This window comes from Hyla sarda, chromosome 8 (assembly GCF_029499605.1).
Source record: "Hyla sarda isolate aHylSar1 chromosome 8, aHylSar1.hap1, whole genome shotgun sequence".
Classification (NCBI taxonomy): domain Eukaryota; kingdom Metazoa; phylum Chordata; class Amphibia; order Anura; family Hylidae; genus Hyla; species Hyla sarda.
In genome coordinates, this window is record NC_079196.1 from 149,100,718 (window position 1) to 149,128,324 (window position 27,607).

General features: G+C 41.7%; 1 protein-coding gene across 3 annotated transcripts in view; it reads right to left on the bottom strand.

Annotated features, from left to right (window-relative positions):
- MYO1B (myosin IB) overlaps positions 1-27,607 on the bottom strand; it is a 219,646-nt gene that overhangs the window by 183,879 nt on the left and 8,160 nt on the right. The window lies entirely within an intron of this gene.

Consider the following 27,607-nt stretch of genomic DNA (forward strand, 5'->3'; position numbering starts at 1 on the left):
TTTATATATTTTTTTAATTATAAAATGGCTACCTTGGCCCCAATAAGTTCTACTTAAGTAGAAACAGTTTTCAAGAACACTGAAGTTAGCTGTCATAACAAATAATAGAAAAAAACAACAACATTTTACCCAATTGGTTTTGTGTTATTGCTGCTATTAGCTGCCCAAGATTGGGTTTACAAGTAGTAAACTTAAAGCATACCTGACAGATCCCCAAAAAAAAATTTAAAAAAAAATAATTAATAATAATAAAAAATTATAATTAACAACTTTTATATGTTACTCAGTATCTCATCCTGATCATGTACATGTAATTTTTATGTATCTATCACTGATATTTTACTTTAAAAAAAATATTTAAAAAAAATAAAAAAAAATAAACACATTACAGCCACATTACACTGCCTTTCCCATCCTGACAAAGGGAGGGGGCGTGTCTCTTGCCCGTACTGTGATGACTCCTCCCCTCCCTCACTCTGCTGAGTCACTGCTCTTGGGAGTGAGCCTGGCAGCCGTGCTCTGTAACCCTTTCCTTTTTGGATTTATGTTGTACACACACACACACACACAGATTATTGGAGATTGCCTGTACTTTAACAAAGACAATATGGTGAGTGTATAACTTAGATCTTCCTATGTCATTCATGTGCGCAATCCTTAGGCAGTCCTGTAATACTGGGACTTGTAGTTTTAAAATAGTTGGAGGTATACTGTTTGGATAACTCTTTTTGCAGCAGTGTTGCCTTCAGTTGTGTGCCTACAGCTATTGCAAAACTACAACTCCAAGCATGCCCGGACATTCTTTGATTGTCCAGGCATGCTTGGAGTTATAGTTTTGCAAAAGCTGGAGGCACATGATTGGTAAAACTCAGTGTTACAGCAGTGTTGCTGCAGACTGTGTCCCTCCTGAAACCTTGTCAATCAGCCATATCGTGTCCATGACCCTTGGATACCCTTCTGCTGCTGTGGGACTCAGTGTCCTAGGAGGTAAAGGGACCCCAAGTGGTGAGATTTTTAAAGGCAGTTTTCTTTAATAAATATTTTAAAGAAGTTTATTAGAAAAATAAAAAAATAAAAATAACACTTGTTTCGCCAAGATGTACAACATATAAAAAAAATTTTTTTATATCTGCCAGTGCCCATTTAAGTTTAGCCAAAACTAGGAGTGGAACTGATACAGAAACACTGTAATAGAAAGATTTGCCCATTTTTCCCTATTTTGGAACAAAATCGGGACCACACACTACAGTTAAACCCAACTATAGGTTTATGGCACTGGTAGTAAGTTGTTGCACACATCATAGAAGGGCTTGCTTCACACTGCATTTTGGATAGTATCTGTAAGCTATAAAGAAAAAAAAGTCAGCTGCTACAGTAAGGTCTGTTTCACCTAAGCGTATACATCTGTAATATGGTCATATTTCTGATTAAATGAAATCAGTAAGACATCAGCCTTGCATACATATTTCTGTACAGTAAATGGACAGCCTTTTAAAAAGAAAATTGTATTACATTTGAAGAACGGATGCAAAATAGATGAAAAGCACACAGGTGCAATAAAAGATACTTCCGTCTTTTAGTGTTTTAATCTCTCTCAATTGGCTTTTATATAAGTTTTCTATCAACAACATGAATGAAAGCACATGTTGAATTTTGAAATACAAGCATGTTTTCTATGCCCATGGGAATGGCCCTATAGATTAACATTAGCGCCACATTACAGTCCACAAAAAATGAACTCTGTTAGATACCAGATGCGTTCGTGTGAACCCGGCCACTGAGATCAGAGGTATATTCATCTGGGGGGGGATGGTTTCTTTCAAAGTATAAGAGTAATTCAACAAAACTGCCCTCCAGGTCAGTCACCTACAGTGAGCAACAGGGGAAAAACATAAGCCGATGACCCTCAGATTAAAGGGTAAAAGTGGGCTCGTTTTGCCAGGAGGAAGATTATTCAGTGCACCTTTACACACATATTTTAGTGATACTGTAGAACATTAGAGTACAGTCAGTCTTCATAAAATGCACTAACTAGGTTTAATACTGACAAATACACTAATCATTCCCATTACATCAATTATTGGCCTATATTAACACTTCTAGAAAAGCTTTTTCTAATAACCCACTGAGTCACACCAAGGACAGAGACAAGAATAATGAGGACACACCAAGGATGACACATACCCTGTCCCTAAGGTTTATCTTCTTTGATGAAATGTCACAATAAAAAATAAAAAAACTGCATAAAAAGTTGTAATAACTGTGTAAATATATTGGGGTGGGGGTGTATCACTGGCTGTGTAAATCACCGGGCGCATGTCATGTACTTCCTCTACATTCACCAAAGAGGTGAATTCTACATTAATAGCAAAATAGCTTAGAAAATGTCATGCGTTACACATTTATAAGCAAAAAAATGTGTGACACATTTCATAAATACATTACAACTGCGAAGCTAAAAACATTTTAAAACACTACTTTCTACAAGCACTTAAAAACTTCCCCATGTGAAAAAGTGCATAATGTTTACACAAAGAAGCCATAACGCAAACATTTGAACCCAATATAGACAACAAAACTGCTCTACCGCCAATGATAAATGTATCTTATGTTTCTGAATTATAAAGAAGCTTTTGTCACCATTCATGTTCACAAGCATTCTGTGGACCTCCAGCTACCAGAAATCAGGGAAATGCGAGAGCTCAGATGATAGGTACACACTGTAAGCTCAGGGGGTAGTTCTGAAACCTATTTACTCAACTTTTATGTAGACCTTTGAACCCCTACAAAAAGGCATCAATTCTTTCATTTTCTTTCAACATAGCTCTGTGTAGGCTTTTTTATGCCACATAATGGCACGAGAGGGGACAACAACTCGGAAGGGGTGTGATAAATAAAACATTATATATATATATATCTTATATACACCAGGGGTGTGGACATTTTATAAAAAACTACTTGTCCACGGGACTAAAATGGGGCAAAATCTACTTGTCCCTCATGACGATCCACTTGTCCGGCCAATTTTCGCTTTTACACTCTCGTTTTTTCCTCCTCGCCCTATAATAGTAATAACTACCTACTATAATGATACCTTTTAATTTTTCAATAACATATTCTCCGAAACAAAAATATATATATTAAGGGAAGTGAAATTGAAATAGTAAAAAAGATAATTTAGCAGATTTTGGTGGTTTTTCTTTTCTGCACCATTTACCTTGTGGTCAGATAACATGTTAGTTTTATACTTAATGCGCCTGATTACAGTAATACCAGATTTGTATTGTTTACATCATATTTTACAAATTCTGGACTTTCAAATTTTTTTAATTGCCATTTTTTAACCCCTGTAGCTTTAGTTTTTTTCCGCATACCAGGCTGTATGAGGGCTAATTTTTTGCACCATAATCTGTTTTTTGTATCGGTACCATTTTGGTATTGATCTGACTTTTTAATCGCTTTTTAACTTTTTTTTCTGGGATATTATAAAAATTGCAAATCTGTGGTTTGGTATTTTTTTTACATTTACTGTACGGGATACATAATGTTATATTTTAATAGGTTGTACAATTACGCACGAAGCAATACCAAATATGTTTATTTTTATATAGGGAAAGGGGGTGATTTGAATTTTTAACATGGAAGGGGTTAATGCAGCGGTCTTCAAACTGTGGCCCTCCAGATGTTGCAAAACTACAACTCCCAGCATGCCCGGACAGCCAATGGCTGTCCTGGCATGCTGGGAATTGTAGTTTTGTAACATCTAGAGGGGCACAGTTTGAAGACCACTGGGTTAATGTGCGTCTTTCAAACTTTTATTAAAACTTTTTTATTTTATTTTATTTATTTATTTTTTTACACTTTATTACACTTATAGGAGGAATCATTAGATTCCTCATACAGATTAATAGAGTTCTATTGAACTCTATTAATCTGTGTGCTCTGTGATTCATTGATAGAGCCTGGTCCAGCCAGGCTCTATCAATGACAGAGCTGGGACTGGAGGAAGCAGAGGTAAGTCCTCCGGCTACCTCTATAGTGGATCGCCCCCCTGCAATCGCGCTGCGGGGGGGCGATCCACCCCACTAGCCCACCAGAGAGCATTCAACTGTCCCTTTAGATGCCGCTGTCAGCTTTGACAGCGGCGATCTAAAGGGTTAATAGCCAGCCGCTTGGCTATTAGCGGCGGCCCCGGCTACTGAGAACAGCCGAGGGCTGCAGAGTATGGAGCGGGCAGGAATCCGGAGCCCGCTCTATACATACTGCAGAGCGCCGCATACAGTCTCCCCGTGCAGACGTGCGGGGAGTGAAGGCAGAGGACGCAGGTCTGCACGGGGAGAAATAAGCCACGCCCCCTCATCTCCCCCCGCACGTCTGCAGAGCAGGGGAGAGAAGACAAATACTGTACACAGCTTCTCATCTCCCCTGCTCTGCTTCGGAGGACACAGGCTGCAGAGTATGGAGCGGGCAGGAGTCAGGTGCCCGCTCCATACAGACTGCAGATCCGCCGCACTTGTCAGGTCCGGCCCTGCTTTCCCGAAGCCGGGCTAAGGGCCGGACAAATTCACCTGCCCGGCGCCCAAAACTGCTAGTCACGGGCGTCGGGCGATAGGAATTCCACATCCCTGTACACACACACACACACACACACACACATATATTTTTTTAGTTTTGATTGGCACAATTTTGGGCTACATACGACATTGTGATCACTTCATCTTTCTTTTATTTATTGGGAGGCAAGGTGAACAACCTTGGCACTTTTTTATTCATTGTGTGGGATATATAATGTTCCCCTTTTTAAGTGTGTTGTTACATTATTCCAATTATAATGAGCTACAGCATGCACTTCTCCCTCCCACACCCCTAAGCTGGGCACATCAATCATGCAGGGTACAATCTGCAGCTCAGCACAGCCTCCTTGACACAAACTCAGAGAATGATCTACAGCTGACCCTATAGATGCCCAGCAACTACAGCATCATCTAGCTATGTTTTTTTTGTTTTTGTTTTTTTTTTATAAACCAAACAGAAAAGAAAAACCAAAACCTACACTCATTTGGCACTGCTGCATTGTAACAATCCATAGAATAAAATTTACTTTTGTTAGTTTATACTGCAAGTCCTCATATGGCTATATTGATAGGAAGGCAGATGTTACGCTAGAGATGAGTGAGCTGAGCCCAGCAAACCAGGTCTTACAGAGAACTTTGTGGAAAATGCATCTTGCAGAACATTCAGACTTTACCAGGCTCGGTTTACGTGAGCCTGGCAAAGGCACTATTGTAGGAGAAGGGATGAGGAAAACATGGCCTTTTGGCACCTGAATGCATGAAAGAATGAGGTAGTAACAAAGATTTAGGGTAGCCCAGCATACCTTGCAGCTAGAAACAAAATCACATGACCCAAGGTTAGCCAAACATTGCTTGCATTATGTTTTTACAAACAGCTCCCAGGCCAATCAGGAGACAGCATAGAGGTGGGTTTAAGAGACAGATGATAGTTCCTCTGTGCACTGCTCAGTGCATAGGGTTTTAACTCACTGTGGAACTAACGATCCCAGTATGCTATCACACTATAAATCAACGCAAGTTAAACAAAGCACTGTGCAGTGAGCTGACCTGTCTTAACATAAATCTGCATTTAAAATATAAAAAAATAAAAATAAAATAAAGTGTTGGGAGTGAACTTGGTATAGGCATTTTAGGCCAAGTTACCTGAATCTTCTGGGTTTAACCAATAAATGTGGAACAGGCATGTTAAGCCAATTAACCTATATTTACTGCTTTTTATTTAAAAAAAAAAAAAAAAGCCAGGCTGACACCTTGGTTTAAACAAACAAAATAACAAAACAAATAAATCTTCCACAAAAGCCGAAAACAGAAAAAGAAAAAAAAAAACAAGAGTGGTGGGGATGATGGTTGATAATAATGTGGAAGCCTGGGTGTTGTAGGGTATATGAGGTGTAGCTGTGCAGTAACTAAAGGGTGCTTGTTTAACCCTTATCACTCGTGATGCCAGGGTGAGGGCTCCTCTGTATATGCTTGTCCTATCACCACCCATCCCAAGAACGATAGGGAAGTATAATAAAGGATTGTCCACAACCGGAGGTTTTCAGAAAACTGTCTAAACTTTTACTGCGACTTGTATTCAACATTAAACAGGAACAGTCCGTGTACAAGAGTCTATTACGATCCTGACTGTTGGTTGGGACCTTTTGAGTTCTGAGCTTAGAAAAGGAATAAGTGCTGTTCCGCTGGATTTATGGGATTGAGTTTAGGTCCAGCAGTCACACTAGCTTTAGCGGGGATTGATATCGTAACTCACAATTAGATTCAGGCTGAGGCTGGCAGGCTTCAGGGCTAAGCTTGTCTTTGTAAGTTGCACGGATCACTTCTCTCTCCGCTAGTCCGGAACCCAAGAGAGCGAAAGCAAAAGAGCGATCATTGGCTGCAGCTCCCTTATATGGGCAGGGGCTGGCCTTAAGCTCACTGGTCCATACCATCTGTCATTCACTTTACAAGGAATTATGGTCTAACCATGTGACCACACTTGAGACCTCCAAAGGTCCTTCAACACATCTTACTAGAATTAACATGAGTCATGTGACCTAAGGTCCTGCGACACAATATAGCTAATTAAATATAATAATTTATACATGTTAAACATTATAGAATTATACAAGAAAGAGGCGACTAGGGGCTATCCCACTAGGAGGATGCTATTGGAATGAAGTTACTCTGACGTTGGGGACCACCACACAAGGTACGGTATACAATACGGTATCGGGACACCACAATAATATTGTTTAGGAGAGGACACGGGGACCAGGTGAGGAGTAGGTGACGTATTTAGAGCCACTACCCTCCTGCTCTGAAGACCAGCGGAGATAGGGCCAGAACATCTGTCAAACATACCAGACGTAGGCCTGCTGGTCTGATCAGTCTGATCGTCAAAGGGATATACTCCTATATCAACACCATGGCATCCATTTTACTGTGCATATAAGGTCTGGTCTGCGGGGACATGCAATTTGAAGAAGGGGAACTAAACCCCCAAAACGCATTTTATTATACTCTTCAATAAATATGTCAGAGACATTGGAAGAACATCTATGGATTCAACTTAGTTTTTTTGTAGTGAAACATCACCTGATGCTCATTACATTTGGACAGGACGGGTAGCCCTCATCTCATGTAACATCACGGTCTAAGCAGCTTTCTCCTCTTCAACTTGCTACCCTTTCTTAGGTCAATGTGAGCGGCCATCTTGACTATCCTTCATTTGTGACCCTTAATCGGGGTCTGTAACCCAGGCGCTGCCCTTTGGTTTTCCTTTTTCTCTATATGATCAAAAAAAAAAAAAAGAGGATTTTTGGGGGGGAATTTTTAAAAGGTATTCCCTCAAGATTTTGGGACATCAATCCTGTTGCAATTCCCAAAAGGGCGAATGTTTGAAACGCTTCAAAAAAAAAAAAAAAAAAAAAAAAGTAATTGCATCTTTAGATTCCGTGTGCATTTTAATATAAACAGGCATCTGCCTGCCAAAAAAAAAAGGCAAACAAACTGACATTAAAGGGGTACTCCACCCCAGGACATCTTATCCCCTATTCAAAGGGGCCACTGGGACCCTCAATCTCTGGGCGGCACCCCGGCATTCTGAACATTTTTGTTCAGAAATCTGGGTTCGGGTGGCCGTGGTTGTGGCGTCATGCCCCTCCATTTAAGCCTATGGGATGGGGCTTGATGGCTGATGTCGTGGGGGGGCATGACCATGGCCGCCCGAACCCAGCATTCTGAACAAAATGTTCAGAACACCAGGGTGCTACCTGGAAATCGTAGGGGTCCCGGTGGCCGCCCCCCCCCCCCCCCCCCTTTCCCCAGACATCTTGTCCCCTATAATTTGGATAGAGGATAGGCTGTCCAGGTGCAGAGTACCCCTTTAATTTAGCCTTCAAGCCGCTTTAAAACCACTTGATAATATTCAAGTGTTTTGAGGGACATTACATTGCCAGTTCGCATAGAACTTGTTTACAGTGAACTTGTTTTAGAAAAGATCTGCAAGCCCTGTGAAATGAATTTTTGAAAAGCTCGCTTAACTCTAGTTATGGCCCTCAGAATAAAATACATTTAAACTAGTACTGAACAAGTGAGGGATTAAGATTAGAAAATAGCAGTTCAGGCTTATAAAACTGAAGTTATAAATAAAATAATAAAATCACAAGTGTTTGGAGTGTAGGATACATCAGATCAATTTGTAGCAATCAATGAAGACATTTCTAAATGACGGCATGTGTAAGACAATGGTGGTGTAAACATGGACTTTCTTCCGTCAGTTATATGCAACTTCCTCAATCAATTAATTCAGACATGCGTCACTAAATCCAATAGTTACATTCTGCTAAACCATACAGTAAACACATTAATGAGAGCGCGCCATTTCCTTTACGGCCCACATCTGGCCGCTGTATCAAACACTGGTATGTTTATGTTCCTGCTTAAAGTCATTCAGTGCTTGTTCAACATTTACACACAAAGGGCGGACTATTCTATAGTGCACGACTGCACTGGATTTATCAAGAAGTGCATGCCTCTTCCAGAAAACTCCAGGTGTATCTGAGGCTGCCTTATGCAGGAGCCTTAAAGGGGTACTCCACTGGAAAACCTTTTTTTAATCAACCGGTGCCAGAAAGTTAAACAGATTTGTAAATTTATTTTATTAAAAAAATCTTAATCCTTCCAGTACTTATCAGCTGCTGTTGTGATCCACAGGAAGGTCTTTTCTTTTTTAATTTCCTTTCTGCCTGACCATAGTGCTCTCTGCAGACACATCTGTCCATTTTAGGAACTGTCCAGAGCAGGGAGCAAATCCCCATAGCAAACCTCTCCTGCTCTAGACCGTTCTTAAAATGGACAGAGGTGTCAGCAGAGAGCACTATGGTCAGGCAGAAAGGAAATTCAAAAATAAAACAACTTCCTGTGGATCATAACAGCAGCTGATACGTACTGGAAGGATTAAGATTTTTTAATAGAAGTAATTTACACATCTGTTTAACTTTCCAGCCCCAGTTGATTTAAAAAAAAAAAAAAAAAAAAAGTTTTCCAGCGGAATACCCCTTTAAAAGTATGCCATCTCTGAGGTGTAAATTGTTGTAAATTTGGTGAAACTTTACACCATATTTTCACAAAAATGTTTTTGATTTCGACACTTGTCGGTTTTGTGTTAAAACAAAAGAGAGTGGTGTTAGTGGGAGAGAGCATAGTTTTCATTGGTCCAACCAATTTAAAAGTTGTACTCCGGTTATAAACAAATGTTTTCAAATCAACTGGTGCCAAAGAGTTAACAGATTTGTAAATCACTCCTATTTAAAATCTTAATCCGTCCAGTACTTAGCTGCTGTATGCTCTAGAGGAAGCAGAGTTGTTCTTTTCTGTCTTGCCACATTGCTCTCTGCTGCCACCTCTGTCCAGAGCAGAAGAGATTTGCTATGGGGATTTGCCAGTTCCTGACATGGACAGAGGTCTCAGAAGAGCACTGTGCTCACACTGAAAAGAACAATGTGCTTCCTCTGGAGCTTACAACAGCTGATAAGTACTAGAAGGATTAAAGGGATACTCCGGTGGTCAACGTGTTTTTCCGTTTTTGACTTGCCCTATTTGTTTTGTTTCATTTCTATTCTTGTTGTTTAGCCTACTCTATTTCCGTTCTTTGTTGTCTTTTTATCCCCCACTTTGTTTTCCTATCTTTGCTTCTATTTCCTGTTTCTCGCTGTGCTGAAAACTACAAATCCCAGCATGCCACATGCCTTGCTGGTTTGGGACGGCTCCTTTTTTTTTTGTTTGTTTGTTCCGCCCTTTACCCACCCTACTATTTTCCCGGGTCAGCCCCCTTATACACAGCACACTAATATAAATCAGCCTTGCTTGGGATACACTGTCATACACACACAAAAAGGACTACAACTCCCAGCATTTGTCATTCAGGAGTCTTCAGTCTGTGGTATAAAACCAGCATGCTGCCTCTAATCTCCTGGGGGTTGTAGTTCACCACACCTCTATAGGGCATACAACAGGGACTACAACTCCCAGCATGTGTCATACAGGAGTCCCCCCCCCTCCCCCTTCACATATAGAGATCATTTCCAATATGAGATTTATTCCCCTGCAGTCTATACATCCCCAGCCCGTGCACCTTCTCATCCTCCCCTTCAGATAACACTTATCTTCTCTGTGAGGTCTTTCTCTTGTGCAGACCTGTGTCCTTAGAATACAGAGCAGGGGGGAGGGGAGTAGCTTTGTACTCAGCTGGATGAGATGAGGGGGCGACGCTTATTCCTCTCATGCAGACAAAAAAAAAAAAAAGCTGTGACATCTTGTCCACAACAGACTCAGAACTGTGGACAACAGTAAAAGAAAACCCTCTGAACTACAGAACTTCCTGCCCAACAAACAGGTAAGAAAAAGACATACATGCTGCCAAAACATATAACGTATTAGGGATCAACCGATATAGTTTTTTTTAGGGCAGATACCGATAATCGGTGCAGGTTAGGGCCGATAGCCGATAATTTATACCGATATTCCGGTATAAGTTATCGGCTATTTAACCCCCTGCGACACCGCTGCAGATCATTGATTTAAAGCGAGCGCTTTAAATCAATGATCTGTAGTGGCTTTTGCGGGGCCATAGGCCGCCGCCGCCACCACCCGCTTCTCTCCCCTACCTGTCAGGGTGGTCCGGGCCATCCATCCATCGTTCATGTAGTGTCCGGGGGCGTTCCGGGTGGAGGGTGGTCCGGTCCGGGCTGTCCTTCTCCAGCGGTCATCTTCTCCACTCCGGGAAGGCTCCGGCCTAGTACGCTGCATAGACGCTGCTGCGCAGTGACGCGCGTGCGCAGCGACGCACCTGACGTAGCGGCGTCTATGCAACGTACTAGGCCGGAGCCTGCCCGGAGTGGAGAAGAAGACCGTGGGAGAAGAAGGACAGCCCGGACCGGACCACCCTCCACCCGGAACGCCCCCGGACACTACAGGAAGGAAGGATGGCCTGGACCACCCCCATTACGGGTAAGTTTAATTTTTTTATTGACTCGGAGGGTGGGGGAGGGGCCCGACCGGTATAGCGGTATGGGAAAAAATCCATACCGGTATACCGCCCAGCATCACGGTGGGGGGTGCGACGCGGTGCGGTGGGTCGGGGGTGCGGTGCGGGGCATTATCGGCAAGATAATTGCCGATACCGATAATGCCCAAAATCGTGATTATCGGCCGATAATATCGGCCATACCGATAATCGGTCGATCCCCAACATGTATATTGCAAAAAAAAACTAAACTTACAAAGAAGATGCCATATAGTAAAAAAAAAATAACCACCGGAGTACCCCTTTAAGATTTTAAATAGAAGTAATTAACAAATCTGTAAAAACTTTCTGGTACCAGTTGATTTGAAAATAGTTGTTTCCCGCCAGAGTACCCCTTTAAATTTTGTGCCAGAAAATGACAGACATTAAAACCCTTATCTACACCTGCTTACAGTACACAGAGACTTCAATACATACCAAAAATGTGCCAAATTTGAAGTGTGCTTTAATAAATTTGGCACATTTCCCTCCAACAAATCAGTTTTAGAATAGAGTATGGTCCATTTGTTTTATGCTGTAATTTTTCCACAAATCTTTGCAAAACTTGTGCTAGGTTACTGTTTTACAGCAATTTGGATGCAGCAAATATTACCAACAAAGTGCAGTAAAAATGTGTGGCCCCAGCCTAGAGACTTCAAATCTTCCTGAACATCCTAATGGTCTCATGCCTTTCACTTCTTAACAATATTTCTCTTAGGGTATGTTCACACGTACATAGATTTGATGCACAGGATTTTCTGCTGCAGATTTTAAATGACTGAGCACAGATTCTAAAATCGGCAGTTACAAATCCGGCGCATCAAATCTGCACAGGATCCTGTATGCGTGAGCTCCAGCAGCCTTTTGATACTTAAACACTGAGCTAAAAACAGGTAAGCACAAGGCATACACAAGACCCTCTCCATTATTCTTTTATATTAGCCTATGCTGCACTATATAAAGCAAAAAAAAATTTAATAAAAATATACTAAGAATACTAACAATAATAATCTAACTGCTGCAACAGTGGTCGATAGACCGCAAATAACTGATCCACAGCAGAGTTGTTTCCCCCCCCCCCCAAAGAACAAGGAAAGAGACAAGCAAGCAACTCTGCAACTTTCCCCTAAATCCTACAGGGAGAGAAGCTATTTATCAGCAGTCGGGGTTGACAAGATCCTTGTTCTCCTAAAAGGCTTTGAGAATCCCATCCATGGATTAGTGAACTGTTAATTATGGCGGATTGACAGCGTGCAACCTACTGTGCAGAACCCCTGAAATGTTGCTGCATCTGGACATTATATAAAAGTGATTGGGAGCTCGACATAAAACAGAATCCTAAACAGAGGATACTGTGATACACATTACCCTGGACAATGCGCCCAGGACAAAAGAGAAAACATTTGGATTGAAAAACAGTCCTGCTAAGTTAAGGATATGAAAATGAAAATGGAAGAAAGGAAAGAAAATATGTCGAATAAATTAAATTACTGTGGTGACCCACGGTGTATGGCAGGGACACTGGGTGTAGCGGTGTAGGGGCAAGACTGTATTCATCCCCGGGGCAAGGTGTTGTTAACCCCTAATGTTCATGAAGCCAGATTGTTTTTTGGGTACCAAAACCACACAAACAGTATATCCGCTATTCCAATGGCTAGGCAGTGAAAGGAGAGTCCACAACCAGTTATGGTTTAATGGAGGCTTTACTGAGTTTAGATAGACGGTATTAACTTCACAGCTAGGCCAGATTACCAGAGAGGTGGCCAGGAACACAGAAGGACCTAGCAGCTTATTGGGACTAATTAGACTGGTAATAGACTTTAGATAAATTATCCAGAGGCATGACTTTAGACTGGACTTGACTATGGGTAGTGTAGTGAAAGCAGGCAAAAATTTTTACTTACTAGAATGACTGTAGCTTTGTGGCCTTCCAGGTGCTGGACACAAGCACTGAGATCTCTGGTGTTTGCTGATCTCAGTAAAGAAGAGTCTCAGTAAAGAGAGAGAGCATTGTAATGGCCACCCCCTTACATAGATGAGGGCTGAGCCAAAGCCCATTGGTCAAGCTGCGGGTCATAGGTTAAGCTGGTGCTCTCTGGGTAACATCATGTGATAACAAACATAACATCTGACATTTCACAGGTCCTTTAGACAACTGCTGGAGTCTTCCAAAGGTCCTTTATACTGACTATACATTAGGACACTGACTATCCATAAAATAAAATAGATAACAGTAGAGTAACAGCAGGGGAGACCCTGCAGGAGAGCCACCAGGTCACTGAGGGACTCAACCTGACAGGGCCTAAGGGTAGTACAGAACCATGTTCTGTACTGGGACATTGCATTAAAATTTATTTAAAATATACTAAGATGTCTTCTGCAGGGCCCTTCAGGGCATCAGACATAAGTTAAAAATAAAGTAATAAAAAAGGTGTGCTAAAAATGATAATGATAATATGCAGACTTGTTAAAATTGCTTGCATATATTAATTCCCTGTTTGGCATACAGTCTTACTGGGAGGGCTTAGAGGCTCTCCACTTTATATTAGTGTATTGTACTGATACAGCAATAGGATGATGATTTTCTCCACACTATGATGTTATACATTGATACAGTGTTAATCCAATGTGATGGCTCAAGCAGTGCCGTGCCGTGTTAGAAACCGAAAGTAAAGTTAGTGGGTTCCGCCATGTGCGCTCAGCAGCACCCATATTTCCGCCCCACTCTACCCTGACGGCGCAGGGCTATGTGCAGTTGTGTCCGAGTGGGATGAGGATTAGGTAAACGTGCCAGGCAGGTGCGCTATGCATTGCTGGAGTCCCCCTGATGGTCTCCCACTTGGCCCTGGCGGCACATGAAGAATGTGGTATAGGTTCCAAGTGGGGTAGGAGGCTGGCACCAGGTGCCTCTTACCGGTATCGGGTAAGTCTCCTCGGGATGCACTTCAGTGTTGGCTGGTCAGCGGAGAAGATTAAGTCTGTGGAGCGCACGCTCTGCTTCTCTGTTTGCGGTGGAGATTAGTGTGATGTGAATCCTCCGGTTTTGCCAAAGATGCATATGTGAATTGGCTAGACATTTCGGGGAGCCAGGTCCCCTTTTCCAATAGCTATTCTCCCTGTGCCGCCAGGGTAATAGCGCACCTGCCTGGCACGTTTACCTAAACACCCATCCGACTCAAAGACACAACTGCACATAGCCCTGCGCCGTCAGGGTAGGAAATATGGGTGCTGCTGCACGCACATGCCAGCACCCACTAACTTTACATTCGGTTTCAAACGCGGCACGGCGCTGCCTGAGCCATCACATTGGATTATTGCTGTATTACTGTATAACATCGTGCGGAGAAATCATCATCCTATTGCTGTATCAGTACAATACACTAATATCAAGTGGAGAGTCTCTAAGCCCTCCCAGTAAGACTGTATGCCAAACGGGGAATTCATTTCTGCAAGCAATTTTAACAAGTCTGCATAGTATCATTATCATTTTTAGCACACCTTTTTTATTACTTTATTTTTAACTTATGTCTGATGCAAGGGCCCTGCAGAAGACATCTTAGTATACTTTATATAAATTGTAATTTAATCTATTGGACATATTTCCCCTTGTCTTTTCTTTCTTTTCTTCCATTTTCATATCCTTAACCTAGCAGGACTGTTTTTTAATCTGAATTTTTTCCCATCTGAACATAGACTAACCTGTCCTGTTTACAAAACATTGCTGTCTGTTTCACATTTTAGTAGAATATTTACAGTATGCACATGCATGACAACATAGTCATAGGGCTGCTTATGCACCAGCAACATAGTGTTCATTTTTGTATATGTATGTTCTCATGTGACAGCTGGTAAATGCTAGGAGCACAGTGCTTAAAAAGGGTTAAAAAAATGGTTTTCAAATCAACTGGTGCCAGAAATTAAGTAGATTTGTAAATGACTTCTATTTAAAAATCGTAATCCTTCCAGTGCGTATCAGGTGCTGTATACTTCATGTCAGGAACTGTCTGGAGAAGGAGACAAGATTACGATGGGATTTGCTTACGGACTGTCCCTGACACGTGCAGAGGTGTCAGTAAGGAGCACTGTGGTCAGACTGGAAAGAACTACACAACTTTCTATGTAGTATACAGCAGCTGATAAGTACTGGAAGGATTAGAATTTTTAAATAGAAGTAATTTACAAATGTTTAACTTTTTGGCACCAGTTGATTTGAAAAAAATAAAAATAAAAAAATGTTTCCTCCTCCGGAGTACCCCTTTAGGGTATGTTCACACTGAGGAATTGGGGCGGAAATCACGCTGAAGATTTCCACCCCAAAATACAGTTTTTTTTTTCGCTCTTAATTAGCAGCGATTTCGCGCGGAAATGCAGGTTGGAGAGTGGACGTAATATATTTTACCCCCCTTTTTTTTTCATGCGGAAATGCTTCTGACTGAAAAAAATAAAACAACATTGATCTCTATGGGAGAACGACGCTGATTCCGCCTGAAAGAAAGTACATGTTCTTTCTTCAAGCGGAACAGACTTCCTCGTCAGAATTCTGCTTGAGGGAATTCCTCAGTGAGAAATTCTGCATAGCTCTATGGGGATTTCACTGCTGAATGATTTGGAGAGGAAAAAGCGAGCAGAATTACTCGTGGAAATTCCTCTCCAATTCCTCAGTGTGAACAGACCCTTAAGCAGGAATGACCTTTCCTAGTTATGATAACTAATTCTCCCAGCTGATCACCTACTTACATTCCATTCCCAAAATGCAATAATCTCAAGGATTAACAGTGAAAACTGGATAATGTGTCTGTCCTGGAAACAGAATTTCAAGATTTATCAATTTTTTTTTTTTTTTTTTTATACAGAGACTGATAGTACGAAGAAAATACAAGTGCTTTAAATGCCTTACATTGCAATGCAAGATGCTGCTGAAAATTGTGAGAAATGACAAGAATGAGCTGGGAAAAAATTCCAGACATGCATATGTATACAAAACATGCCATGTCGCGAGGGTTAATAAATCATGTCTCTTGTAAGAATGTAAAAACACGTGACAATGTCCCCGCTGTAAAGCTGCAGATGGATCAGTCTGTGTAGCAATCAATATACAATGGCTAATTCCACTGGTAAGATTAGAGATGAGCGAATTTACAGTGGTGGGCTGGAAAAGGTGGATGCAGTCCTAGGAAAGAGTCTCCTAGGACTGTATCCACCTTTTCCAGCCCACGGGAGCACCTGAAAGCTGAACTAATTTATGCAGGATAAGCCATCAACTGCCGAGCCCAGAAGTTTGTGACGAATTGAATTTACTGTAAATTCGCTCATCTCTAGGTAAGATGAACAGACATAAAGGGGTTGTCCATACTGGAAAACTGGGCCGTGTGTCCCTCTTGTGCAACAGTAAAGACATATTCATACTATGGAATCTCCACCCGGATATTCAATCTGTAGCAGGTGCCGGCAGAACAAGCTGGCACTAGAACCGCACGGAAATGCGCTGTCTCCATAGACAGCAATACATTCTGAGTACATTCTGGATTATGGGGTCGAGAATTTTCATACCTGAAAATAGTGTGGTGTAAATGGTGCAGTAGAATACCATTGCATTCAACTGAAGGCTGCTGAACCGTACGTATTTGATGCAGCGGATTTTGACATTTTTTTTGCATCTCTTGCTGTTTTTTTGGTGAAAAAAAAATCTTTCCTGCGTCTGCGCCTCTCCCATAGAGATGAATGGAAGGGGCATGTTTGTAACAGTTGTACTGCTGGTAGAAATACGCCCCCTGTACTGGTGCGAAATGTCACACACAGCAGCTCAGCCCTGTATGGGAGATCGCGGGGGGTCCAACGGCTGGGATAGGGGATAAATTGCTTAAGCACTGGACATCATCTTTAAGTAATCTTGGATATATGTAACTTTCCATGAGATTCAGAACGATTATGCTTAAAGCTGAACTCTAGTGTTTAAGGTGTTAGTGGATATTCCTGATTGAAATTGTGATGTCAGGAAGCTAAAAGGTCAGAGCTGCACATAAATCTGGGGAATCTGCGGCATTTCCCCTAAGGTTTGACCTCAAATTTTGGAGGTTTTAGGTCCAATTTAGAAGATTATTAGGTTGTTCTGTTGTGGGTATGAGAAGAGCCTTGTAAAGCTGTTTTCCACATTAACTGTGGGAGTTGAACTAATGGATCCAATGAGCCCTGGAATACTCTGATGTCATTCTAAGGAGTATCTTCTCTTCTATCCTCATCTTGTGAAGTTTGGGAAACCAGGGTGTGGATAGACAGATACACTAGTACAATTTTATAAATGTATTCCTCCTCTATCTTCTGTAATGTCTAGACCATAAGTGTAGGAGGGGAAAAGCATACAGATTCTGTAGGCCCTTCAATGGAAAAGATAAAGCATCTATCCTCCAAGCTTTCCAAGACCAGATTCTTGCCACAAACTTTTGAATCTGGACTGTTATGTCCAATGCAAACAAATCTATTTCCTTTAAGGGGTACTCCACTGCCCCAGTGTTCGAAACATTTTGTTCGTCGTGACGTCACATCCACGCCCTTTGTGATTTCACGGTCACGCCCCCTCAATGCAAGTCTATGGGAAGGGGCATGGCGTGAAGTCACGAAGGGCATGGCCGCGATGTTACGACACCTGCAGCCCGCACCCAGCGTTCGGCACAAAATGTACCGAACGCTGGAGCAGTGGAGTACCCCTTTAAGACCAAATTTCTGATTCAGGATTAGAAACTTCTAGGCTGTGAGGCTCAATGTAGGCAAAGTTAGTTTCTGTCTGGATGGGGAACCTGCCATCTTGTTTGAGTGCCTGAAATAAACTGGGCTATGAGTTCTATTTCATTCTCTAGGGTCAATAACCAAAATGTTATGTCCTTTAAGCATAGATTTTTGGACCATCTTTATATAAGTCACTGCAGTCCTGCTATCCATTTTATCAGAGCAGATTTAGGTATGAGACTGAGAAGTGATCTTTGACAATTTTACCTCTTCTTGTGGAGTGTATGGAAAAAGCTTCCCAACCGGTTGTTAGTGACATCTGTTGGGATTGTAATATCTAGAGGGAGAAGCCTGATTGGACAAAGAAGAGATTTGATTAGCAGTGTAATGTGGGACAACTCTTCTATAATGTCTGATGGAAGAGTTCCTCTTTTGTTCCACCAGTGTCCTCGCCTGAGATTTCCCAGCCACATATGCAATTTTCTAAAAAAGCGCAGGAGCGGTTCTGAACCCAGATTGCATTGCAACTATTTTCCCAATAAGACTGGCTAATGGTCTTAGTGACATTTTTTTTCTAAATGACTTTCCTCTTCTATGCATTTTAGTTCTTCCCAATTGTCTAGGGGGATACTTAAGTCAAATTGTTGAGTCTATTTGGAAACCCAAAAACACCAGTGTTAACGGTCAGTTAAAGAACTGATTTTTGTTTGTTTAGCGCAAGTCCTAAGTTTTCTAAGAGACACCCTTTGACCTTAAATGAGTGATCACTCCTTTTAATACTATTGTAAAGGTTTAAGGTGCTATGGAGAGGCCAAATACCATTATGTTCCAATGGCATAATTGACCTTTCCACCAGGATTAAAGCAGTCTCTTGTGTTCAGGAGCTATATAGAACCGAAAGCATCTTTTAAGTCCATTTTTAATATGAACAGTTTTCCAGCCTGAACCTTTCCTTTTTCAAGAATTTGTTAAAGGGGTACTACAGCTAGAATTAACTTACTTCCTATCCACAACGATCAGACCCCCTGCGATCTAAAGAACGGGACATTGTTCCGCTCAGTCAGGAGCACGTGTCGTCTACTTCCTGAAATGAATGGAGCATGTGACGGCTAGAGGTAGACTACTGGCACTCATGACTGAGTGGGACGGGATCCCACCATTCAGGAGATTTCAGGGGATACGTCACACCCCTTCCCCCACCCCACCTCGCTCGCGATCAGCTACTTATCTCTTGAGGATAGGGGATAAGTTCATTCTGGGGATTTACATTTAATATAGGTCTGACTGAACAATCTGGGTTTTGGATGGAAATAAGTGGCTTATGCATTCCTTTTTGATTTGGGTCTGCCCATGAAATGTTCCACGCATCTCATGTTATCATTAGTACCTGGTCTAATAATTTGTCTGACCTGAATGAGGCTTCCTTCTCTGTAAGGAGAAATGTTCAAGGGAAGAATAAAGCATTTTTTTTTTATTACACTCAGGACCTAATGGCCTGAGGTAAAGTCTTGCCATAGATCTAATCCTGGCAAATCCTCCTCTATGGGTGGGGCCTTGACCACTGTTGTATGGCTTTCTTGCTTGTCCCTGACTATACTCTTATCTCTGGCCCTGGAATCAGGAATCTGTAGAGGACTTCCGGGCTTTATCTCTGCCTTTAAATTCCTGTAGAAATACCAGACCTAACAGATTAGAATTTTCCAAGTTAGGATATTTATGGCATTGTGGAACCAACTCTGACATTCCTGCCGCAGCGAGCTGGCGGGGTCTTCTTGCATTGGTTATGTAATTAAATGACCGTCCTTTAATTAGGACACACTGTTTTGAGTAAGGCCATTTTGGAAGCTGGCAACACTCACTTTGTTACTCTCATGTCTACTTTTCTGAGTATCAGTAAAAGGGTACCGGCTGTGTCTGCAATTTTAAACAGCATATTTCTCATTGTATTATCAGTCAAACCATTGTGGGCTACATTGCCTGTAAAAGATAAAGTGACGCTTGACCAATTTTTAGCGACAGTAGTGCTTGTATATCTGGTTTGTCAACATAGTTTATTAGAACTAATTTGTCCTCTTTAAAGGGATACTCCGTAATAGGGCTTTTTCTTTTTTTTGCCTATTTTTGTATATAAAAAAAAAAAGTTTACACATTACCATTCTGTCAGGAATGAAAAAAATAAAACATCTACTTACCTTCCAACGCTGTTCCTGATGCCTCTGTTGTCCCACTTCAGACCCCAATGCACTCCTCTTCTTGTTTCCCTGTGGTCAATACGTCACGCTGCAGCTCAGTGAATCACTGGCCACAATGATGTCCCGCCTTAACCAATGATTGGCTGAGTGGCAATGTGACGTATTAAGCCCTGGTATTCTTCCTGGTGCCGGGGCTCAATATGTCACATTGCCAAGGAGAGACTTTGCTGCAGCCAGGGATTTGCTGAACCACAGCATGACGTATTGAACGTGCAATAGGCGCGGACCGAGGACCACAGCTTAGTCTCTTACGTTGTCATCTTCCATAAGTGAGAGAACAATTTACTAAGAGGTACACTGCCAGCTTACTCCACTCTAGGCATTTGTCTGTCGATTTGCTGGCCCCTCTCGGTCGAGGCAGCTGACCTAGTGATAGACTCACATTCCAAGTGCCCTTCTGTGCTGAGGGACCTTGTAAGGAAAATAAATGCATCATGTGAGGGACTTCAGAAAGAAATGCTCAAATGAGTTGAAAATTAGGAGGCTGCATCTGTGTTCAGACTCTTGAATAATGTGTTCTGTGCGCTTTTTACTTTTCCTCAAACAAGGCTGCACTTCTAGGTGGCTGCCTCCCGTTGAACAAGTGTTAAATTCTCTTTCAAAATAATCTTTATTGGTATGACAGTATATGTATTAGGTCAAATGTATGTAAAAATCTATAATGTCAATAAAAAGCCCGAGAGCATCTCAAAACTGGTTCTTTAACATGAACGCACACGTAACTACGGTAAATAGTCACTTAACAGTCATCAATGCAATTTGCGACACTACAGGAAGTTTACTGGTGAGCAAGGTATGAGAACTCCTATGGATAACTAGTCTGGATTTCATCATGACAGCCTTGTCAAAAGACGTAGTCCAGACTAAGAACACTCTTATTCCTTTAACAGATTCCACTTAGTAAAAAGCTATGTGGGTTACTTCTCGCTGGACTCCCAGATGTCTACAGATTATTGGCTGCAGATGTGTGATGGCTGATCGCTATGCATTAACCTCTGGAAAAAAGACTTTTTGTGAAAGGTTTGGAAAGTCTAGTAAAGTTGAAAGACATTAATTCTTTGCTCTGTATATCCATTTGCACTACTCACATTCAACATGATGTAATCCATTAAGTTACTTTTGTCCCGCACACAGATCTAAGAAAAAGAACTACAGACAAACTGCATTACGTGAACTTAGGCCATACCCAGACTGCTGAAACCTGAGCTGTATTCACCATTTGCTGTGTCATATATACTGTAAGTAGTCATTTTACATTGCTGCAAATATAAAGTGCTAAGATTACTATTGCACCCATGTAGTAGCGTTCGGAACAAATACAAAAAACTTCTGAAAAATATATTTCTGGTATCACACTACCATAACGGTTTATGTTTTCGATTTGGGGTGGCTGCACTGCATAGCCTTCTGTCTATGACTACACATTCGCTATAAAGAAGAACGCTCCATCTCTCCTCCAAGCTAAACCTCTAGTGGTGGTAGTAAAGATGTAAGAATTTTAAATATGGTCAGTTAGGTTGGGTTTACACTTCGTTTGTAGTGTACGGTTGATGGATCCGGTTGGGAGGGGCAAAAATCGGCCGCTACTGTATCCCAGCCGGATCTGGCCCAAACCCCATTCATTTTAATGAGCCGACAGGAGTCAAATGCTGACTCAGGTTGTCTCATTTTTCCCCATATACGGCTTTCTGACCAGACCAAAAACAGTGGTATACTACGGTTTTAGAGCTGGTCAGAAAACCGTACACGGGGCAAAAATTAGACAACCGGAGTCAGAGTTTGACTCCGGTCGGCTCATTGAAATGAATGGTGTTCGGGCCAGATCCGGCTGGGATACGGGAGCGGCCGGCTTTCGCCCCTCCCAACCGGATCCAGCAACTGTACACTACAAACGTAGTGTGAACACACCCTTACAAATAGTCCAATAGGTACTGTAAATTATGTTGAAATAGTATATAGTATACAGCTCCAAGACGTGCTGCGTTTGTGAGTTACTGCCAGGTAAGCCTGTGGCAGCACATGTCTCATTGTCCAGGAATAGAAAATCAGTGCGGATTTCTGCCAAAACAGCACCACAGGTCCTCAGGTTGTGTGCGGTATTGCAGCTGTTACTTTAAAATGAATGGGGACAAATTGTAATACTGCACACAACCTAAGGACAGGGGTGGGGCTGTTTTGGAAGAAATTAGCTCTGTTTTTCTAATCCTGGATAAGCCGTTTAAAGGATTTTGCCCCACAGTGGAACCTCCACAGCATTTCTGCAGTGATTGTGCGGATTTGGGAAGGATTTGCTGCTGTGGACTACAAGAAGATAAATATGCTAATATTCTAACACTAAAAGCGAATTAAAATTCCAATATTGCAAATGTTGATGCAGTTCCATAGCCATATGCAACATATCTAAATTTAATGAAGATTTACCTCCCTGCAGATAAATAAATCCACAGTGGATCAGACCCAACATTTGACACGCTGCAGATTAAAACATTTGCGCTGCAGGTCAATTTCTGCACAGAAACTCAGCGCGCATAATGGTGAATCAGCCACATTTACCCAAATTTCTCCTTATTAAGTAGGTGATTCTTGATAGTGTAACCATTGTGTATCTAGTCACACAGGAGCATCTGTGGAATTCACATAAAACCAGTTCACACAAAATAGGTTAACACAACAAACGCTAGAGACCACAATATTGCTAGTAAAAGGAGAGAATATATCATAAAAATAAAGTAGAATATCTCTAACCGCTCAATGTAGCATTTGCTCAATTAAAGATTGGATAGGCTAAATTGTTGGCCTTTACGGAGTTAACCTAGATGTATTGCTAAATGTAAATAAGAAGAATAAGTTACTGAACAGACTTAGAGCCGTATGTACAACCTCCTGACCCTAGAACGGATTTGATGCAATGCAGCTGTTTGCTACACTTCACCATGGAAAACACAATGCCCGTAACACTTGAGGTGGCCACTAACAACATCTCTATGTATCTTTCTATCTAATCCAGTGGTTCTTAACCTTGTTGGAGGTACTGAACCCCACCAGTTTCATGTGCGCATTCACCGAACCCCTCTTAATTGGAAAAATTAAATATGAATTTTCAAATTCAAAACATAGGAGAATATATATATATATATATATATATATATATATACATATGTGCACAAAATGAACAAAACAATTAGGAACCAAACCATGAAAACATTATTTTCACACAAAAACATAATGAATATTTACTGCAAATCAGTGTGACTTCTGCTGTTGTCTTTCAGAGACCAGTTCAGAAATGCGCGGCTTTACCTTGGCAAATGCCACTCTCGTCATTTTCGCAAAAATGGCAGCGTTCCCCCACATTATGTAGGCCAGTGGTCTTCAACCTGCGGACCTCCAGATGTTTCAAAACTACAACTCCCAGCATGCCCGGACAGCCAGCGGCTGTCCGGGCATGCTGGGAATTGTAGTTTTGCAACATCTGGAGGTCCACAGGTTGAAGACCACTGATGTAGGCAGTGTTCCCCCACAGACATACAGCCTCCAGCCATATACAGTGTATGGCTAGAGGCTGTATGCCTGTGTACTGCCCACTTCAGGGCTCCGACCACCGCTCCGGCTATACCAGTAGGTCTCGGGACCGGTGGTCGGAGCACCGAAGATGACGTGCCGCTGGTCACTTACCAAGTTGGCCAGCGCGCGTCTTCCTCCTCCTCTATCATCTGGTCCTTGGCGCCTTAGTTTCCGTGGGCGCACGCACAGGGCGTCAGTGACGTCGCGGCGTGCGCTATGTCCCGGCGGCCCTGCGTTTTTAAACTTAACGCGGGGCCGCAGGGAGTTAATAGTGATGGGGGGGGGGGGGGAATTGCCCCGTCGCTACAGGACGGGCAAACACCGTCTCTGCTCAGGGCCCCAAGCAATTGCTTGGTTTGCCTGTCCTGTTGCGACCTCCCCCGCTGAACCCCCGGGACTGACTCACTGAACCCCTGATTGAACCCAGGTTAAGAACCACTGATCTAATCTATTTTCATTTTTATTGTGTACACATCCTACATGTGTCCAACTGCTATAAATACACGTGGGATACATGGAAGTGACCAAGTAAAAGACATTTTACTGCAACCGCCATACACCACTCATCATCTGGAAAGGACATTTCTGGAATGTACAAATATATTACGTGAGCTCTGCCAGACTGTGGGAACAACGCTTTTCTTCTGCAACTGTACTGGATGTAACCTCTAGCATTAAGTGTGCAATATATAACAGTCAACCGAGATCCAATTTCATCCAACTACAAGCAGATTAGATCAAAATCGGCCCGCCCGAAGCCCATCGGAGGGAAATGGCTTTCAGCTAAATACTCCATAAAATAAACTATGAAAACCGCCTTAAGGGCACCACAGATGCTCAGATAAATAGACCATAAATCTGCACGTCCATGCTAACAAAGAGAAACAGATGTAAATCTCATCTACAGGGTGGGACACCTGACATTTAAAAATGTTCTCTTCAGCAGATAATGGGAAATCTTACCATGGAAATAGTACCAGGCCCATTGCTTCCTATGATGGAAGCTGAAGTGCTACAGTCATATGTTATTACATAATCCTCACCATATTAAGAATATGTGCTTATCCAGTGTCAGCCTTAAAAGGGGTACTCTGGTGGAAAACAAATATTTTCTAATCAACTGGTGCCATTAAACAGATTTGTAAATTACTTCTATTAGAAAATCTTAATCCTTCCAGCTATTATCAGCTGCTGTATGCTCCTGAGGATGTTCTGTAGTTCTTTACTGTCTGACCACAGTGCTCTCTGCGGACACCTCTGTCCATGTCAGGAAATGTCCAGAGCAGGAGAGGTTTTCTATGGGGACTTGTTCATACTCTGTATAGTTCCTGAGACAGACAGAGGCATCAGCAGAGAGCACTCTGGTCAGACAGGAAAGAACTACACAACTTCCTCTGGAGTACTGGAAAAATTGATATTTTTAAATATAAGTAATTTACAACTTTTTGGCACCAGATGATTTAAAAAAAAAAAATGGATCCCACTGGAGTACCCCTTTAACAAGGCTAGGGCTATACAAAGACTCAATAACCTACATAAAAGTTACCTCTTAAGGACGCAGGGCGTACCTGTACACCCTACGCCCGGTCCCAGTGTTTAAAACGGGGGTCACACCATGATCGGCTCATTACCAATGGGTCAGCATTTACGCAATGTTCAAAAATACCGTTTTCATTACAGCATGATGATATGATGTATCCAAAGAGGCATCACCGCTTCAACCAGCAAGGGATGTCACTGTCGCACAGAAGCAACAAGTGGTGCCGAGAAACAGAGCTAAATTTGAAATTACAACATGTAATTAATTACATGTTCTGTTAGTAGAGCCAATATCAAAGATCAAACAACACTCCTTTGGGGAAATAACCTTGCAGGGCTCACCTCAAACTAAGGACCCCCAAATTATTAAAACTATGCTTTTATTGTGCTCAACTAAAAGTGTTGTAGATTTGTAACCACAGGTAGTGAATCTAAAATTCACGTACGCCAGGTCATAATGGTTCTGTTTCACTTCTTATATAAGAGCTGTCTCTATGTTGAATTACTGTATTGATTGTATGTACACTGTAGCCTGAAACACTATGACCTATAGTGAGGATCTGAAAACTTAAACCATCCTCTGACATTTCGCCAATGAATCCTGGCTTTATCAAAGACACGAGGTATGGAGTGGTCTTGCAGACTCGTCTATTTATAGACTCAGGACATGATCTCATAGATCCGTCACTGTGGAGCGTCCCTGATGTCCTAACATTCAATCACTAGTTGTAAAGTATCAATTCTGCGACGCTTCACTAGTCATATGGTCTCCAAATATGTCACCTGATATCCACATGTCTCCAGACTTTGTAAAAAGTCACCACTGCTATGCTGCAGTGTACTGCATATGCGCCAAGACTTCTATATGAAATCTATAGTCTTACTCACAGCGCAAGACTATGAGGGAACTTCACTTTATTAGTGGACTTCCTTAATAGTCAACGCATGCGCGAGAACTTCTATTATTAATCGGCATGCTTGTATTCTTCTTATGCAGGTAGTTTGCTAGCTTCATTAGGTGCCTTTGTTATAACCAAAAGGCTGATAGAAGGACTAAAATCAATATATACCATACCGAGAGTGATGTCAGGATAGTTTTTGGAACAATAAAAGTTATTGTAATTGTTCAGGGACCAATTATGTCCATAAATCATAGGTACATTACCAGTATACACCATTCAAATAGTTAAATGTCTCTGTGTATAATTGAATTACTAAAACTACAAGACATCCACAATATATTCCGGACCGTGGTATACATAGTCAGGTGATCAGTGATGCTGGAATGGATATCAGGTGACATACTTGGAGACCATATGACTAGTGAAGCGTCGCAGAATTGATACGTTACAACCAGTGATTGGATGTTAGGACATCAGGGACACTCCACAGTGACACAACTGTGAGATCATGTCTGCCTGCGAAACCATGCCATGCCTCGTGCCTTTGATAAAGCCAGAAACGTCAGAGAGGATGGTTTTTAGATCGTCACTATAGGTCATAGTGTTTCAGACGTAAACAGTGTACATACAATCAATACAGTAATTCAACATAGAGACAGCTCTCGATATAAGAAGTCAAACAAAAAACATTATGACCTGGTGTACGTGATTTATAGATTCATACACTACCAGTGATTACCAAATATACACCACTTTTAGTTGAGCACAATAAAAGCTACTTTAAGTTTTAATAATTGGGGGGGGGGGTCCTTAGTTTGGGGTAAGCCTGGCCCTGGGACCCCCTGGGGTATTTGTTGTCTAATATCATAGATGAAACAGTAAATGAAAATACATATAAAGCACTAGTACTACAGTAATGTCCTTAAAACTTTGAGATATTATAACCCTAAATACTTTGTAATAATGACACTACCTTTTGAGTATGTTGTGTCTCACTTATGGGTGTGAACTCACCAGAGGCTCTTTTACAGTCATCAGTTTACAGGATGTTTTCTGTTTAGAATCGTCAATTCCTTATACATGTTACTACTGAATACTATGGCCTCCATACGGAATCCTTGCTTACTAGACCATATAGTTGCCTTTTTGAACAATCTCAAGAGTGGAGTTAGTTACTAAGATTCATCAAAACCTGTGAAGGGGAAAACTTGCCCAGTTACTTATAGCAACCAATCAGCTCGCTTCTTTCATTTTTAGGAAGGCCTGTGAAAACTGAAAGAAGTGATCTGGTTGCTATGGGCAACTGGACAACTTTTCCTCTGCACAGGTTTTCACAAATCTCCCCCTAAGGGTTTCCGTTTCTGACTATTTTCAAGTTCTTTGCTTACAGTCAGTGAATTCATTTTCACCAATAACCGTATTTATCGGCGTATAAAATCACACTGGTGTTTAACCCTCATTTTAACAGGAAAATCTGAGTAAAAAATAAATAAATAAAATGTTAAA